This window comes from Crinia signifera, chromosome 8, assembly GCF_055691185.1.
Source record: "Crinia signifera chromosome 8, ASM5569118v1, whole genome shotgun sequence".
Taxonomy (NCBI): Eukaryota; Metazoa; Chordata; class Amphibia; order Anura; family Myobatrachidae; genus Crinia; species Crinia signifera.
Window position 1 is genome coordinate 65,070,198 of NC_139224.1, and position 16,447 is coordinate 65,086,644.

Consider the following 16,447-nt stretch of genomic DNA (forward strand, 5'->3'; position numbering starts at 1 on the left):
TGTGTCTGTTTGACCTCTCCCAAATGTCTGTATCGGCAATAAAAAGAAAAAGTTTCCAATTTAAATAGCTAGAGAATAAAAACAATTTGCCAGTAATGGGAAAAAACCTACAGCACCTGGTGTTCCCATATGGTCTCCCACCCAAGTACTAACCAGGCCCAACACTGCTTAGCTTCCAAGATCAGACGAGATTAGGCATATCCAATGTGGTATGGCTGTAGGTGAGATACAGGCACTTTTTTGCCCTCTTTTACTTCTATAACCAGGTAAGTTAATAAAAAAGTTTCCTAACGGTTTTGGCTTACTGAAAAAAATCATGTGTTGGTAATGTAAAAAGACCTACATGACATGATATAAGCAGGTGGTCTCAAATTAATCTACTAAAGAGGCTCAACACTGTTTAGCTGCCAAAAGCAGTTGGAATTGGGCCGAAACAGTGTGGTAAGTCTTAAGGTGATGGCTATTGTGTCTGTTTGACCTCTCCCAAATGTCTGTATCGGCAATAAAAAGAAAAAGTTTCCAATTTAAATAGCTAGAGAATAAAAACAATTTGCCAGTAATGGGAAAAAACCTACAGCACCTGGTGTTCCCATATGGTCTCCCACCCAAGTACTAACCAGGCCCAACACTGCTTAGCTTCCAAGATCAGACGAGATTAGGCATATCCAATGTGGTATGGCTGTAGGTGAGATACAGGCACTTTTTTGCCCTCTTCTACTTCTATAACCATGTAAGTTAATAAAAAAGTTTCCTAACTGTTTTGGCTTACTGAAAAAAATCATGTGTTGGTAATGTAAAAAGACCTACAGGACATGATATAAGCAGGTGGTCTCAAATTAATCTACTAAAGAGGCTCGACACTGTTTAGCTGCCAAAAGCAGTTGGAATTGGGCCGAAACAGTGTGGTAAGTTTTTAGGTGATGGCTATTGTGTCTGTTTGACCTCTTCCAAATGTCTGTATCGGCAATAAAAAGAAAAAGTTTCCAATTTAAATAGCTAGAGAATCAAAACAATTTGCCAGTAATGGGAAAAAACCTACAGCACCTGGTGTTCCCATGTGGTCTCCCACCTAAGTACTAACCAGGCCCAACACTGCTTAGCTTCCAAGATCAGATGAGATTGGGCGTATCCAATGTGGTATGGCTGTAGGTGAGATACAGGCACTTTTTTGCCCTCTTCTACTTCTATAACCAGGTAAGTTAATAAAAAAGTTTCCTAACTGTATTGGCTTACTGAAAAAAATCATGTGTTGGTAATGTAAAAAGACCTACATGACATGATATAAGCAGGTGGTCTCAAATTAATCTACTAAAGAGGCTCAACACTGTTTAGCTGCCAAAAGCAGTTGGAATTGGGCCGAAACAGTGTGGTAAATCTTTAGGTGATGGCTATTGTGTCTGTTTGACCTCTCCCAAATGTCTGTATCGGCAATAAAAAGAAAAAGTGGTACTCTTTACCTAGAAGGGCGCCCGTCGTGGTGATCGCGGGTACATTTATGTCTGGCCGCGACGCGACCGACGCGATGCCCGCGATTTCCCATTGAAACCCATGTTAAACATGGAAATCGCGTCGGTCGCGTCACGGCCGGCCATAAATGTACCCGCGATGCCCGCGACGCGATGCACCCGATTTCCCATAGGAATCAATGTTAAGTGGCCCGACCGACGCGATTTTACTGTTAAATGCCTCAATGGACCCGATGTGGCCATAGGAAACAATGTTAAATGGGCCTTAGAGCCCAAATAGTTACCCTGAACTCTGAAATGGCCCCCCCAATTGTTTACGCCACCCCACGATCAACGTCAACCCGAAGCGTGGCGAGCGCAGCGAGCCCGCGAGGGGCGGCGGTACGCGTCCTCTGACCTTTTCATGCCCTACTATCCACGTCGGCGTGGAGTTGAGAATAGAATAGTGTGGCGAGCGCAGCGAGCCACCGAGCCCGAAGCGTGGCGAGCGCAGCGAGCCCCGCGAGGGGACGCGGATACCTTCACAGCTATACGCGTCCCCTCGCGGGCTTCACAGGTGTCCATGGCGACGCGGACACCTGTGAAGCCCGCGAAGGGACGCGTTTACCTGTGAAGGTATCCGCGTCCCCTCGCGGGGCTCGCTGCGCTCGCCACGCTTCGGGCTCGGTGGCTCGCTGCGCTTGCCACACTATTCTATTCTCAACTCCACGCCGACGTGGATAGTGGGGGTATGAAAAGGTCGGAGGACGCGTACCGACGCCCCTCGCGGGCTCGCTGCGCTCGCCACGCTTCGGGTTGACGTTGATCGTGGGGTGGCGTAAACAATTGGGGGGGCCATTTCAGAGTTCAGGGTAACTATTTGGGCTCTAAGGCCCATTTAACATTGTTTCCTATGGTAAAATCGGGTCCATTCAGCCATTTAATATGAAAATCGTGTCCATCGGGCCTTTTAACATTGATTCCTATGGCAAATCGTGGGCATCGCGTCGCGGCCATCGTGTGCACATTTATGGCCGGCCGCGACGCGACCGACGCGATGTCCATGTTTAACATTGTTTTCAATGGGGAAATCGTGGACATCGCGTCGGTCGCGTCGCGGCCGGGCATCTTTAGCCCGCATACGACGCGACCGACGCGATTTTTTACCTCACGATGCCCACGATCAACATTGCTGGCGCCCTTCTAGGTAAAGAGTACCGAAAAAGTTTCCAATTTAAATAGCTAGAAAATAAAAACAATTTGCCAGTAATGGGAAAAAACCTACAGCACCTGGTGTTCCCATATGGTCTCCCACCCAAGTACTAACCAGGCCCAACACTGCTTATCTTCCAAGATCAGACGAGATTAGGCATATTCAATGTGGTATGGCTGTAGGTGAGATACAGGCACTTTTTTTCCCTCTTCTACTTCTATAACCAGGTAAGTTAATAAAAAAGTTTCCTAACTGTTTTGGCTTACTGAAAAAAATCATGTGTTGGTAATGTAAAAAGACCTACATGACATGATATAAGCAGGTGGTCTCAAATTAATCTACTAAAGAGGCTCAACACTGTTTAGCTGCCAAAAGCAGTTGGAATTGGGCCGAAACAGTGTGGTAAGTCTTTAGGTGATGACTATTGTGTCTGTTTGACCTCTCCCAAATGTCTGTATCGGCAATAAAAAGAAAAAGTTTCCAATTTAAATAGCTAGAGAATAAAAACAATTTGCCAGTAATGGGAAAAAACCTACAGCACCTGGTGTTCCCATATGGTCTCCCACCCAAGTACTAACCAGGCCCAACACTGCTTAGCTTCCAAGATCAGACGAGATTGGGCGTATCCAATGTGGTATGGCTGTAGGTGAGATACAAGCACTATTTTGCCCTCTTCTACTTCTATAACCAGGTAAGCTAATAAAAATGTTTCCTAACTGTTTTGGCTTACTGAAAAAAATCATGTGTTGGTAATGTAAAAAGACCTACAGGACATGATATAAGCAGGTGGTCTCAAATTAATCTACTAAAGAGGCTCAACACTGTTTAGCTGCCAAAAGCAGTTGGAATTGGGCCTAAACAGTGTGGTAAGTTTTTAGGTGATGGCTATTGTGTCTGTTTGACCTCTTCCAAATGTCTGTACTGGCAATAAAAAAAAGTTTCCAATTTAAATAGCTAGAGAATAAAAACAATTTGCCAGTAATGGAAAATATCCTACAGCACCGGGTGTTCCCATGTGGTCTCCCACCCAAGTACTAACCAGGCCCAACACTGCTTAGCTTCCAAGATCAGACGAGATTAGGCATATCCAACGTGGTATGGCTGTAGGTGAGATACAGGCACTTTTTTGCCCTCTTCTACTTCTATAACCAGGTAAGTTAATAAAAAAGTTTCCTAACTGTTTTGGCTTACTGAAAAAAATCATGTGTTGGTAATGTAAAAAGACCTACATGAAATGATATAAGCAGGTGGTCTCAAATTAATCTACTAAAGAGGCTCAACACTGTTTAGCTGCCAAAAGCAGTTGGAATTGGGCCGAAACAGTGTGGTAAGTCTTTAGGTGATGACTATTGTGTCTGTTTGACCTCTTCCAAATGTCTGTATCGGCAAAAAAAAGAAAAAGTTTCCAATTTAAATAGCTAGAGAATCAAAACAATTTGCCAGTAATGGGAAAAAACCTACAGCACCTGGTGTTCCCATGTGGTCTCCCACCTAAGTACTAACCAGGCCCAACACTGCTTAGCTTCCAAGATCAGACGAGATTAGGCATATCCAATGTGGTATGGCTGTAGGTGAGATACAGGCACTTTTTTGCCCTCTTCTACTTCTATAACCAGGTAAGTTAATGAAAAAGTTTCCTAACTGTATTGGCTTACTGAAAAAAATCATGTGTTGGTAATGTAAAAAGACCTACATGACGTGATATAAGCAGGTGGTCTCAAATTAATCTACTAAAGAGGCTCAAAACTGTTTAGCTGCCAAAAGCAGTTGGAATTGGGCCGAAACAGTGTGGTAAGTCTTTAGGTGATGACTATTGTGTCTGTTTGACCTCTCCCAAATGTCTGTATCGGCAATAAAAAGAAAAAGTTTCCAATTTAAATAGCTAGAGAATAAAAACAATTTGCCAGTAAAGGGAAAAAACCTACAGCACCTGGTGTTCCCATATGGTCTCCCACCCAAGTACTAACCAGGCCCAACACTGCTTAGATTCCAAGATCAGACGAGATTGGGCGTATCCAAAGTGGTATGGCTGTAGGTGAAATACAAGCCCTTTTTTCCCTCTTCTACTTCTATAACCAGGTAAGCTAATAAAAAAGTTTCCTAACAGTTTTGGCTTACTGAAAAAAATCATGTGTTGGTAATGTAAAAAGACCTACAGGACATGATATAAGCAGGTGGTCTCAAATTAATCTACTAAAGAGGCTCAACACTGTTTAGCTGCCAAAAGCAGTTGGAATTGGGCCGAAACAGTGTGGTAAGTCTTTAGGTGATGGCTATTGTGTCTGTTTGACCTCTCCCAAATGTCTGTATCGGCAATAAAAAGAAAAAGTTTCCAATTTAAATAGCTAGAGAATCAAAACAATTTGCCAGTAATGGGAAAAAACCTACAGCACCTGGTGTTCCCATATGGTCTCCCACCCAAGTACTAACCAGGCCCAACACTGCTTAGCTTCCAAGATCAGACGAGATTAGGCATATCCAATGTGGTATGGCTGTAGGTGAGATACAGGCACTTTTTTGCCCTCTTCTACTTCTATAACCATGTAAGTTAATAAAAAAGTTTCCTAACTGTTTTGGCTTACTGAAAAAAATCATGTGTTGGTAATGTAAAAAGACCTACAGGACATGATATAAGCAGGTGGTCTCAAATTAATCTACTAAAGAGGCTCGACACTGTTTAGCTGCCAAAAGCAGTTGGAATTGGGCCGAAACAGTGTGGTAAGTTTTTAGGTGATGGCTATTGTGTCTGTTTGACCTCTTCCAAATGTCTGTATCGGCAATAAAAAGAAAAAGTTTCCAATTTAACCCCTTCCTGACAGAGCTAGTTTTTGCGTTCCTGACAGAGCCATTTTTTTCAAATCTGACATGTCTCACTTAAGTGGGGATAACTTTTTTTTGCTTTTACTTATCCCAGTGATTTTGAGATTGTTTTCTCGTGACACATTGTACTTCAAGTTAGTGGTAAATTTTCGTCGATACAGTCTGTGTTTTTTTGTGAAAAATACCAAAATGTCGGAAAAAAATGGAAAATTTTGCGATTTGCAAAATGTTAAATTTTCTGCTTGTGAGACAAATAATCTTACCACTCAAAATAGTGAATAACTAACATAGACCATATGTCTACTTTATGTTGACATCATTATTTCAACTTCCTTTTAATTTTTTGGGACACTAGGAGGCTTACAATATGAATAGCAAATTCTCAAATTTTCAAGAAAATTTCAAACACTGATTTTTTTAGGGACCAGTTCAGTTCTGATGTGACTTTGAGGGACTTGTATGTGAGACACCCCCATAAATGATGCCATTTCAAAAACTGCACCCCTCACAGTATTCAAAACAGCATTTTGGAAGTTTGTTAACCCTTTAGGTGTTTCACAGGAATTAAAACAAAGTGTAGGTGAAATTTCAAAATTTCTTTTTTTTTGCAGAGTTTCAATTTTAATACATTTTTCTAACGAATACAGTAGATTTTACTAGAGAAATGTGACTAAAAATTGATTCCCCCAATTCTTTTGTTTTCATAAATATCCTATATGTGGCCCTAGTGTGCACGGTGACCAAACCACAGGCTTCATAATAGAAGGAGCACCTACTTGATTTTGGAGCCTCCTTTTTATGAGATTATTTTTTAGGCACCATGTAGGTTTCTAGGCACCATAAGATGCTAAAAGTTAGGAACCCCCCCACAAGTGACCCCATTTTGCAAACTACACCCCTCAGGGAATTCATCTAGGGGTATAGTGTACATTTCAAACCCCCAGGGGTTTCACCAATTTTGATACAACTGGGCTGTGAAAATGAAAAAAATTAATTTTTCATTTTCACAGCTCAGTTGTATCAAAATTGGTTAAACCCCTGGGGGTTTGAAATGTACACTATACCCCCTGATGAATTCCCTGAAGGGTGTAGTTTGCAAAATGGGGTCACTTGTGGGGGGGTTCCACTGTATAGGTGCTTCAGGGGTCATTCAACCAGAATCTGTGCTGCAAAATCCAAAAATCACTCCTTCCCTTCTGAGTCCTGCCATGCACCCAACTGGTATTTTTTGGTCACATGTGAGGCATTGCCGTACTCGGGAGAAATTGGGGCACAGATTTTGGGGTGCTTTTTCTCCTTCATTCCTTGTGAAAATGAAAAATTTTGAGCCAGATCTGCATTTTTGTGTAAAAAATGTAATTTTTCATTTGCACAGCCCAGTTGTATCAAAATTGGTGAAACCCCTGGGGGTTTGAAATGTACACTATACCCCTAGATAAATTCCCTGAGGGGTGTAGTTTGCAAAATGGGGTGACTTGTGGGGGGGTTCCACTGTATTGGTGCTTCGGGGGTCTTGCTAATGCGACATAGCACCCACCATTCATTCCACCAGAATCTGTGCTGCAAAATCCAAATATCGCTCCTTCCCTGCTGAGTCCTGCCATGCACCCAAATGGTATTTTTTGGTCACATGTGAGGCATTGCCGTACTCGGGAGAAATTGGGGCACAGATTTTGGGGTGCTTTGTCTCCTTCATTCCTTGTGAAAATGAAAAATTTTGAGCCAGAACTGCATTTTTGTGTAAAAAAATGTAATTTTTCATTTTCACAGCCCAGTTGTACCACAATTGGTGAAACCCCTGGGGGTTTTAAATGTACGCTATACCCCTAGATGAATTCCCTGAGGGGTGTAGTTTGCAAAATGGGGTCACTTGTGGGGGGGTTCCACTGTATTGGTGCTTCGGGGGTCTTGCTAAAGCGACATAGCACCCACCAAAATTCCACCAGAATCTGAGCTGCAAAATCCAAATATCACTCCTTCCCTTCTGAGTCCTGCCATTTTTTGGTCACACATGAAGCATTGCCGTACTCGGGAGAAATTGGGGCACAGATTTTGGGGTGCTTTTTCTCCTTCGTACCTTATGAAAATGAAAAATTTGGAGCCAGAACTGCATTTTTGTGTAAAAAAATGTAATTTTTCATTTTCACTGCCCAGTTGTATCAAAGTTGGTGAAACCCCTGGGGGTTTGAAATGTACACTATACCCCCTGATGAATTCCCTGAAGGGTGTAGTTTGCAAAATGGGGTCCCTTGTGGGGGGGTTCCACTGTATAGGTGCTTCAGGGGTCATTCAACCAGAATCTGTGCTGCAAAATCCAAAAATCACTCCTTCCCTTCTGAGTCCTGCCATGCACCCAACTGGTATTTTTTGGTCACATGTGAGGCATTGCCGTACTCGGGAGAAATTGGGGCACAGATTTTGGGGTGCTTTGTCTCCTTCATTCCTTGTGAAAATGAAAAATTTTGAGCCAGATCTGCATTTTTGTGTAAAAAAATTTAATTTTTTACACAAAAATGCAGTTCTGGCTCAAAATTTTTAATTTTCACAAGGAATGAAGGAGACAAAGCACCCCAAAATCTGTGCCCCAATTTCTCCCGGGTACGGCAATGCCTCACATGTGACCAAAAAATACCAGTTGGGTGCATGGCAGGACTCAGAAGGGAAGGAGTGATTTTTGGTGGTGGAATGAATGGCGGGTGCTATGTCGCATTAGCAAGACCCCCGAAGCACCAATACAGTGGAACCCCCCCACAAGTGACCCCATTTTGGTCACCAGCTTTGGGAGGGGGGCTGGCGCTGCGGCTGGCGGGGGGGTGGGAGGGGTGCTGGCGCTGCGGCAGCCGGGTGGGTGGGAGGGAGGGGGGCTGCCGGGTGGGAGGGGGGGGGGGCTGGCGATCGTTGGTGATCGGTGCGGTATACGCACACACACACACACACACACACACACATATATATATATATATATATATATATATGTGTGTATATATATATATATATACATATATATACATATATATACACACACATATATATATATATATATATATATATATATATGTGTGTGTATATATATATATATATATATACACATTTGCACATTATTTTTTATTTTATTTTATTTTTAACTTTTCCAGCAGCAGCATGATGCTGCTGCTGCTGCTGCTGCGGGGGGGGAGGGGGGAGGAGGGGAGCGCAGCGTGCGCTCCGGACGTAGCGGTGGAGCCGGGGGAGCTGCTGCTGCTGCCGGGTGAGTGCCCGGCGGGTGGGAGGGGGGTGCTGCCGCTCGGTGGTGATCGGTGCTGCACCGATCACCACCGTTTTCTGTGTTACCGAGCGGCTTAGCCGCCGGTAACACAGGAAACGCTGTGATTGACTGTTCAGATTTGAACAGCCAATCACAGCGATCGCCGACCGGGGGGGGCACCCCTGCCCCCCCTGGGCGGCGAGGGGGGATGTCTGCTGTCAGGGACAGCAGACATCTCTTAACTGTCACCGCGTCTATAGACGCAGTGACAGTTAGAAACCATGACGTACATTTATGCCATGTGTCGGGAAGTACTTCCCGACCATGACGTAAATGTACGTCAAATGTCGGGAAGGGGTTAAATAGCTAGAGAATCAAAACAATTTGCCAGTAATGGGAAAAAACCTACAGCACCTGGTGTTCCCATGTGGTCTCCCACCTAAGTACTAACCAGGCCAAACACTGCTTAGCTTCCAAGATCAGACGAGATTGGGCGTATCCAATGTGGTATGGCTGTAGGTGAGATACAGGCACTTTTTTGCCCTCTTCTACTTCTATAACCAGGTAAGTTAATAAAAAAGTTTCCTAACTGTATTGGCTTACTGAAAAAAATCATGTGTTGGTAATGTAAAAAGACCTACATGACATGATATAAGCAGGTGGTCTCAAATTAATCTACTAAAGAGGCTCAACACTGTTTAGCTGCCAAAAGCAGTTGGAATTGGGCCGAAACAGTGTGGTAAGTCTTTAGGTGATGGCTATTGTGTCTGTTTGACCTCTCCCAAATGTCTGTATCGGCAATAAAAAGAAAAAGTTTCCAATTTAAATAGCTAGAGAATAAAAACAATTTGCCAGTAATGGGAAAAAACCTAAAGCACCTGGTGTTCCCATATGGTCTCCCACCCAAGTACTAACCAGGCCCAACACTGCTTAGCTTCCAAGATCAGACGAGATTGGGCGTATCCAATGTGGTATGGCTGTAGGTGAGATACAGGCACTTTTTTGCCCTCTTCTACTTCTATAACCAGGTAAGTTAATAAAAAAGTTTCCTAACTGTATTGGCTTACTGAAAAAAATCATGTGTTGGTAATGTAAAAAGACCTACATGACATGATATAAGCAAGTGGTCTCAAATTAATCTACTAAAGAGGCTCAACACTGTTTAGCTGCCAAAAGCAGTTGGAATTGGGCCGAAACAGTGTGGTAAGTCTTTAGGTGATGGCTATTGTGTCTGTTTGACCTCTCCCAAATGTCTGTATCGGCAATAAAAAGTGGTACTCTTTACCTAGAAGGGCGCCCGTCGTGGTGATCGCGGGTACATTTATGTTTGGCCGCGACGCGACCGACGCGATGCCCGCGATTTCCCATTGAAACCCATGTTAAACATGGAAATCGCGTCGGTCGCGTCGCGGCCGGCCATAAATGTACCCGCGATGCCCGCGACGCGATGCACCCGATTTCCCATAGGAATCAATGTTAAGTGGCCCGACCGACGCGATTTTACTGTTAAATGCCTCAATGGACCCGATGTGGCCATAGGAAACAATGTTAAATGGGCCTTAGAGCCCAAATAGTTACCCTGAATTTTGAAATGGCCCCCCCAATTGTTTACGCCACCCCACGATCAACGTCAACCCGAAGCGTGGCGAGCGCAGCGAGCCCGCGAGGGGCGGCGGTACGCGTCCTCCGACCTTTTCATGCCCTACTATCCACGTCGGCGTGGAGTTGAGAATAGAATAGTGTGGCGAGCACAGCGAGCCACCGAGCCCGAAGCGTGGCGAGCGCAGCGAGCCCCGCGAGGGGACGCGGATACCTTCACAGCTATACGCGTCTCCTCGCGGGCTTCACAGGTGTCCATGGCGACGCGGACACCTGTGAAGCCCGCGAAGGGACGCGTTTACCTGTGAAGGTATCCGCGGCCCCTCGCGGGGCTCGCTGCGCTCGCCACGCTTCGGGCTCGGTGGCTCGCTGCGCTCGCCACACTATTCTATTCTCAACTCCACGCCGACGTGGATAGTGGGGGTATGAAAAGGTCGGAGGACGCGTACCGACGACCCTCGCGGGCTCGCTGCGCTCGCCACGCTTCGGGTTGACGTTGATCGTGGGGTGGCGTAAACAATTGGGGGGGCCATTTCAGAGTTCAGGGTAACTATTTGGGCTCTAAGGCCCATTTAACATTGTTTCCTATGGTAAAATCGGGTCCATTCAGCCATTTAACATGAAAATCGTGTCCATCGGGCCTTTTAACATTGATTCCTATGGCAAATCGTGGGCATCGCGTCGCGGCCATCGTGTGCACATTTATGGCCGGCCGCAACGCGACCGACGCGATGTCCATGTTTAACATTGTTTTCAATGGGGAAATCGTGGACATCGCATCGGTCGCGTCGCGGCCGGGCATCTTTAGCCCGCATACGACGCGACCGACGCGATGTTTTACCTCACGATGCCCACGATCAACATCGCTGGCGCCCTTCTAGGTAAAGAGTACCGAAAAAGTTTCCAATTTAAATAGCTAGAGAATAAAAACAATTTGCCAGTAATGGGAAAAAACCTACAGCACCTGGTGTTCCCATATGGTCTCCCACCCAAGTACTAACCAGGCCCAACACTGCTTAGCTTCCAAGATCAGACGAGATTAGGCATATCCAATGTGGTATGGCTGTAGGTGAGATACAGGCACTTTTTTGCCCTCTTCTACTTCTATAACCAGGTAAGTTAATAAAAAAGTTTCCTAACTGTTTTGGCTTACTGAAAAAAATCATGTGTTGGTAATGTAAAAAGACCTCCATGACATGATATAAGCAGGTGGTCTCAAATTATTCTACTAAAGAGGCTCAACACTGTTTAGCTGCCAAAAGCAGTTGGAATTGGGCCGAAACAGTGTGGTAAGTCTTTAGGTGATGACTATTGTGTCTGTTTGACCTCTCCCAAATGTCTGTATCGGCAATAAAAAGAAAAAGTTTCCAATTTAAATAGCTAGAGAATAAAAACAATTTGCCAGTAATGGGAAAAAACCTACAGCACCTGGTGTTCCCATATGGTCTCCCACCCAAGTACTAACCAGGCCCAACACTGCTTAGCTTCCAAGATCAGACAAGATTGGGCGTATCCAATGTGGTATGGCTGTAGGTGAGATACAGGCACTATTTTGCCCTCTTCTACTTCTATAACCAGGTAAGCTAATAAAAATGTTTCCTAACTGTTTTGGCTTACTGAAAAAAATCATGTGTTGGTAATGTAAAAAGACCTACAGGACATGATATAAGCAGGTGGTCTCAAATTAATCTACTAAAGAGGCTCAACACTGTTTAGCTGCCAAAAGCAGTTGGAATTGGGCCTAAACAGTGTGGTAAGTTTTTAGGTGATGGCTATTGTGTCTGTTTGACCTCTTCCAAATGTCTGTACTGGCAATAAAAAAAAGTTTCCAATTTAAATAGCTAGAGAATAAAAACAATTTGCCAGTAATGGAAAAAATCCTACAGCACCGGGTGTTCCCATGTGGTCTCCCACCCAAGTACTAACCAGGCCCAACACTGCTTAGCTTCCAAGATCAGACGAGATTGGGCGTATCCAATGTGGTATGGCTGTAGGTGAAATGCAAGCACTTTTTTGCCCTCTTCTACTTCTATAACCAGGTAAACAAATAAAAAAGTTTCCTAACAGTTTTGGCTTACTGAAAAAAATCATGTGTTGGTAATGTAAAAAGACCTACAGGACATGATATAAGCAGGTGGTCTTAAATTAATCTACTAAAGAGGCTCAACACTGTTTAGCTGCCAAAAGCAGTTGGAATTGGGCCGAAACAGTGTGGTAAGTTTTTAGGTGATGGCTATTGTGTCTGTTTGACCTCTTCCAAATGTCTGTATCGGCAATAAAAAGAAAAAGTTTCCAATTTAAATAGCTAGAGAATCAAAACAATTTTCCAGTAATGGGAAAAAACCTACAGCACCTGGTGTTCCCATGTGGTCTCCCACCTAAGTACTAACCAGGCCCAACACTGCTTAGCTTCCAAGATCAGACGAGATTGGGCGTATCCAATGTGGTATGGCTGTAGGTGAGATACAGGCACTTTTTTGCCCTCTTCTACTTCTATAACCAGGTAAGTTAATAAAAAAGTTTCCTAACTGTTTTGGCTTACTGAAAAAAATCATGTGTTGGTAATGTAAAAAGACCTACATGACATGATATAAGCAGGTGGTCTCAAATTAATCTACTAAAGAGGCTCAACACTGTTTAGCTGCCAAAAGCAGTTGGAATTGGGCCGAAACAGTGTGGTAAGTCTTTAGGTGATGACTATTGTGTCTGTTTGACCTCTCCCAAATGTCTGTATCGGCAATAAAAAGAAAAAGTTTCCAATTTAAATAGCTAGAGAATAAAAACAATTTGCCAGTAAAGGGAAAAAACCTACAGCACCTGGTGTTCTCATATGGTCTCCCACCCAAGTACTAACCAGGCCCAACACTGCTTAGCTTCCAAAATCAGACGAGATTGGGCGTATCCAATGTGGTATGGCTGTAGGTGAGATACAGGCACTATTTTGCCCTCTTCTACTTCTATAACCAGGTAAGCTAATAAAAATGTTTCCTAACTGTTTTGGCTTACTGAAAAAAATCATGTGTTGGTAATGTAAAAAGACCTACAGGACATGATATAAGCAGGTGGTCTCAAATTAATCTACTAAAGAGGCTCAACACTGTTTAGCTGCCAAAAGCAGTTGGAATTGGGCCGAAACAGTGTGGTAAGTCTTTAGGTGATGGCTATTGTGCCTGTTTGACCTCTCCCAAATGTCTGTATCGGCAATAAAAAGAAAAAGTTTCCAATTTAAATAGCTAGAGAATAAAAACAATTTGCCAGTAATGGGAAAAAACCTACAGCACCTGGTGTTCCCATATGGTCTCCCACCCAAGTACTAACCAGGCCCAACACTGCTTAGCTTCCAAGATCAGACGAGATTAGGCATATCCAATGTGGTATGGCTGTAGGCGAGATACAGGCACTTTTTTGCCCTCTTCTACTTCTATAACCAGGTAAGTTAATAAAAAAGTTTCCTAACTGTTTTGGCTTACTGAAAAAAATCATGTGTTGGTAATGTAAAAAGACCTACAGGACATGATATAAGCAGGTGGTCTCAAATTAATCTACTAAAGAGGCTCGACACTGTTTAGCTGCCAAAAGCAGTTGGAATTGGGCCGAAACAGTGTGGTAAGTTTTTAGGTGATGGCTATTGTGTCTGTTTGACCTCTTCCAAATGTCTGTATCGGCAATAAAAAGAAAAAGTTTCCAATTTAAATAGCTAGAGAATCAAAACAATTTTCCAGTAATGGGAAAAAACCTACAGCACCTGGTGTTCCCATATGGTCTCCCACCCAAGTACTAACCAGGCCCAACAATGCTTAGCTTCCAAGATCAGACGAGATTAGGCATATCCAATGTGGTATGGCTGTAGGTGAGATACAGGCACTTTTTTGCCCTCTTCTACTTCTATAACCAGGTAAGTTAATAAAAAAGTTTGGTACTTATGTAGTATCTGGGCTGCCGATTTCTAAATCGGGTCGGATCGGGAGATCGCATCGCATCGCATGCGACCATGCGATTCGATGCGATGCGATGCGATGCGATGACCCGATTTTTCCATAGGAATCAATGTTAAAATGGACTGAGTCCATTTTAACATGGAATTCAATGGGAAAAATGGGTCCTTTTCATACCCCTACTATCCAAGTGGGCATGGAGTTGGATATAAACCTGTGGCGAGCGTAGCGAGCCACCGAGCCCGAAGCGTGGCGAGCGAAGCGAGCCCCGCGAGGGGACGAATACCGTCCCCTCGCGGGGCTCGCTTCGCTCGCCACGCTTCGGGCTCGGTGGCTCGCTACGCTCGCCACAGGTTTATATCCAACTCCATGCCCACTTGGATAGTAGGGGTATGAAAAGGACCCATTTTTCCATAGGAATCATTTTAACATTGATTCCTATGGAAAAATCGGGTCATCGCATCCGATATCGCATCCGATATCGGATGCGATGCGATGCGATATCGCATCGCATCGCATCTGATTGTATGCCTTAACTTAAGGCATACAATCAAAAAATCGGCAGCCCAGATACTACATAAGTACCAAAAGTTTCCTAACTGTTTTGGCTTACTGAAAAAAATCATGTGTTGGTAATGTAAAAAGACCTCCATGACATGATATAAGCAGGTGGTCTCAAATTATTCTACTAAAGAGGCTCAACACTGTTTAGCTGCCAAAAGCAGTTGGAATTGGGCCGAAACAGTGTGGTAAGTCTTTAGGTGATGACTATTGTGTCTGTTTGACCTCTCCCAAATGTCTGTATCGGCAATAAAAAGAAAAAGTTTCCAATTTAAATAGCTAGAGAATAAAAACAATTTGCCAGTAATGGGAAAAAACCTACAGCACCTGGTGTTCCCATATGGTCTCCCACCCAAGTACTAACCAGGCCCAACACTGCTTAGCTTCCAAGATCAGACAAGATTGGGCGTATCCAATGTGGTATGGCTGTAGGTGAGATACAGGCACTATTTTGCCCTCTTCTACTTCTATAACCAGGTAAGCTAATAAAAATGTTTCCTAACTGTTTTGGCTTACTGAAAAAAATCATGTGTTGGTAATGTAAAAAGACCTACAGGACATGATATAAGCAGGTGGTCTCAAATTAATCTACTAAAGAGGCTCAACACTGTTTAGCTGCCAAAAGCAGTTGGAATTGGGCCTAAACAGTGTGGTAAGTTTTTAGGTGATGGCTATTGTGTCTGTTTGACCTCTTCCAAATGTCTGTACTGGCAATAAAAAAAAGTTTCCAATTTAAATAGCTAGAGAATAAAAACAATTTGCCAGTAATGGAAAAAATCCTACAGCACCGGGTGTTCCCATGTGGTCTCCCACCCAAGTACTAACCAGGCCCAACACTGCTTAGCTTCCAAGATCAGACGAGATTGGGCGTATCCAATGTGGTATGGCTGTAGGTGAAATGCAAGCACTTTTTTGCCCTCTTCTACTTCTATAACCAGGTAAACAAATAAAAAAGTTTCCTAACAGTTTTGGCTTACTGAAAAAAATCATGTGTTGGTAATGTAAAAAGACCTACAGGACATGATATAAGCAGGTGGTCTTAAATTAATCTACTAAAGAGGCTCAACACTGTTTAGCTGCCAAAAGCAGTTGGAATTGGGCCGAAACAGTGTGGTAAGTTTTTAGGTGATGGCTATTGTGTCTGTTTGACCTCTTCCAAATGTCTGTATCGGCAATAAAAAGAAAAAGTTTCCAATTTAAATAGCTAGAGAATCAAAACAATTTTCCAGTAATGGGAAAAAACCTACAGCACCTGGTGTTCCCATGTGGTCTCCCACCTAAGTACTAACCAGGCCCAACACTGCTTAGCTTCCAAGATCAGACGAGATTGGGCGTATCCAATGTGGTATGGCTGTAGGTGAGATACAGGCACTTTTTTGCCCTCTTCTACTTCTATAACCAGGTAAGTTAATAAAAAAGTTTCCTAACTGTTTTGGCTTACTGAAAAAAATCATGTGTTGGTAATGTAAAAAGACCTACATGACATGATATAAGCAGGTGGTCTCAAATTAATCTACTAAAGAGGCTCAACACTGTTTAGCTGCCAAAAGCAGTTGGAATTGGGCCGAAACAGTGTGGTAAGTCTTTAGGTGATGACTATTGTGTCTGTTTGACCTCTCCCAAATGTCTG

General features: G+C 43.6%; 21 non-coding genes across 21 annotated transcripts; all 21 read right to left on the bottom strand.

Moving 5' to 3' along the window:
• Positions 1 to 104: 104 nt before the first annotated feature.
• LOC146032862 (5S ribosomal RNA) lies at positions 105 to 223 on the bottom strand. The gene has a single exon (XR_014458277.1). It is a non-coding gene; the product is annotated as a 5S ribosomal RNA (ribosomal RNA).
• A 345-nt stretch (positions 224 to 568) lies between these two features.
• Positions 569 to 687, bottom strand: LOC146032863 (5S ribosomal RNA). The gene has a single exon (XR_014458278.1). It is a non-coding gene; the product is annotated as a 5S ribosomal RNA (ribosomal RNA).
• Positions 688 to 1,032: 345 nt separating this feature from the next.
• Positions 1,033 to 1,151, bottom strand: LOC146032229 (5S ribosomal RNA). The gene has a single exon (XR_014457673.1). It is a non-coding gene; the product is annotated as a 5S ribosomal RNA (ribosomal RNA).
• A 1,572-nt stretch (positions 1,152 to 2,723) lies between these two features.
• On the bottom strand, positions 2,724 to 2,842 carry LOC146033200 (5S ribosomal RNA). Its single transcript, XR_014458609.1, has one exon. It is a non-coding gene; the product is annotated as a 5S ribosomal RNA (ribosomal RNA).
• A 345-nt stretch (positions 2,843 to 3,187) lies between these two features.
• On the bottom strand, positions 3,188 to 3,306 carry LOC146030668 (5S ribosomal RNA). The gene has a single exon (XR_014456159.1). It is a non-coding gene; the product is annotated as a 5S ribosomal RNA (ribosomal RNA).
• A 342-nt stretch (positions 3,307 to 3,648) lies between these two features.
• On the bottom strand, positions 3,649 to 3,767 carry LOC146034572 (5S ribosomal RNA). Its single transcript, XR_014459977.1, has one exon. It is a non-coding gene; the product is annotated as a 5S ribosomal RNA (ribosomal RNA).
• Positions 3,768 to 4,112: 345 nt separating this feature from the next.
• On the bottom strand, positions 4,113 to 4,231 carry LOC146032811 (5S ribosomal RNA). The gene has a single exon (XR_014458228.1). It is a non-coding gene; the product is annotated as a 5S ribosomal RNA (ribosomal RNA).
• Positions 4,232 to 4,576: 345 nt separating this feature from the next.
• On the bottom strand, positions 4,577 to 4,695 carry LOC146033884 (5S ribosomal RNA). The gene has a single exon (XR_014459292.1). It is a non-coding gene; the product is annotated as a 5S ribosomal RNA (ribosomal RNA).
• A 344-nt stretch (positions 4,696 to 5,039) lies between these two features.
• On the bottom strand, positions 5,040 to 5,158 carry LOC146032865 (5S ribosomal RNA). Its single transcript, XR_014458280.1, has one exon. It is a non-coding gene; the product is annotated as a 5S ribosomal RNA (ribosomal RNA).
• A 3,966-nt stretch (positions 5,159 to 9,124) lies between these two features.
• LOC146033140 (5S ribosomal RNA) lies at positions 9,125 to 9,243 on the bottom strand. The gene has a single exon (XR_014458551.1). It is a non-coding gene; the product is annotated as a 5S ribosomal RNA (ribosomal RNA).
• A 345-nt stretch (positions 9,244 to 9,588) lies between these two features.
• On the bottom strand, positions 9,589 to 9,707 carry LOC146033159 (5S ribosomal RNA). The gene has a single exon (XR_014458570.1). It is a non-coding gene; the product is annotated as a 5S ribosomal RNA (ribosomal RNA).
• A 1,566-nt stretch (positions 9,708 to 11,273) lies between these two features.
• On the bottom strand, positions 11,274 to 11,392 carry LOC146032866 (5S ribosomal RNA). The gene has a single exon (XR_014458281.1). It is a non-coding gene; the product is annotated as a 5S ribosomal RNA (ribosomal RNA).
• Positions 11,393 to 11,737: 345 nt separating this feature from the next.
• On the bottom strand, positions 11,738 to 11,856 carry LOC146032424 (5S ribosomal RNA). The gene has a single exon (XR_014457860.1). It is a non-coding gene; the product is annotated as a 5S ribosomal RNA (ribosomal RNA).
• A 342-nt stretch (positions 11,857 to 12,198) lies between these two features.
• LOC146031806 (5S ribosomal RNA) lies at positions 12,199 to 12,317 on the bottom strand. Its single transcript, XR_014457259.1, has one exon. It is a non-coding gene; the product is annotated as a 5S ribosomal RNA (ribosomal RNA).
• Positions 12,318 to 12,662: 345 nt separating this feature from the next.
• On the bottom strand, positions 12,663 to 12,781 carry LOC146030575 (5S ribosomal RNA). Its single transcript, XR_014456065.1, has one exon. It is a non-coding gene; the product is annotated as a 5S ribosomal RNA (ribosomal RNA).
• Positions 12,782 to 13,126: 345 nt separating this feature from the next.
• On the bottom strand, positions 13,127 to 13,245 carry LOC146032716 (5S ribosomal RNA). The gene has a single exon (XR_014458138.1). It is a non-coding gene; the product is annotated as a 5S ribosomal RNA (ribosomal RNA).
• A 345-nt stretch (positions 13,246 to 13,590) lies between these two features.
• Positions 13,591 to 13,709, bottom strand: LOC146033498 (5S ribosomal RNA). Its single transcript, XR_014458906.1, has one exon. It is a non-coding gene; the product is annotated as a 5S ribosomal RNA (ribosomal RNA).
• Positions 13,710 to 14,054: 345 nt separating this feature from the next.
• On the bottom strand, positions 14,055 to 14,173 carry LOC146033220 (5S ribosomal RNA). Its single transcript, XR_014458629.1, has one exon. It is a non-coding gene; the product is annotated as a 5S ribosomal RNA (ribosomal RNA).
• A 959-nt stretch (positions 14,174 to 15,132) lies between these two features.
• On the bottom strand, positions 15,133 to 15,251 carry LOC146032425 (5S ribosomal RNA). Its single transcript, XR_014457861.1, has one exon. It is a non-coding gene; the product is annotated as a 5S ribosomal RNA (ribosomal RNA).
• A 342-nt stretch (positions 15,252 to 15,593) lies between these two features.
• LOC146031807 (5S ribosomal RNA) lies at positions 15,594 to 15,712 on the bottom strand. Its single transcript, XR_014457260.1, has one exon. It is a non-coding gene; the product is annotated as a 5S ribosomal RNA (ribosomal RNA).
• Positions 15,713 to 16,057: 345 nt separating this feature from the next.
• LOC146030576 (5S ribosomal RNA) lies at positions 16,058 to 16,176 on the bottom strand. The gene has a single exon (XR_014456066.1). It is a non-coding gene; the product is annotated as a 5S ribosomal RNA (ribosomal RNA).
• Between the last annotated feature and the right edge of the window lie 271 nt (positions 16,177 to 16,447).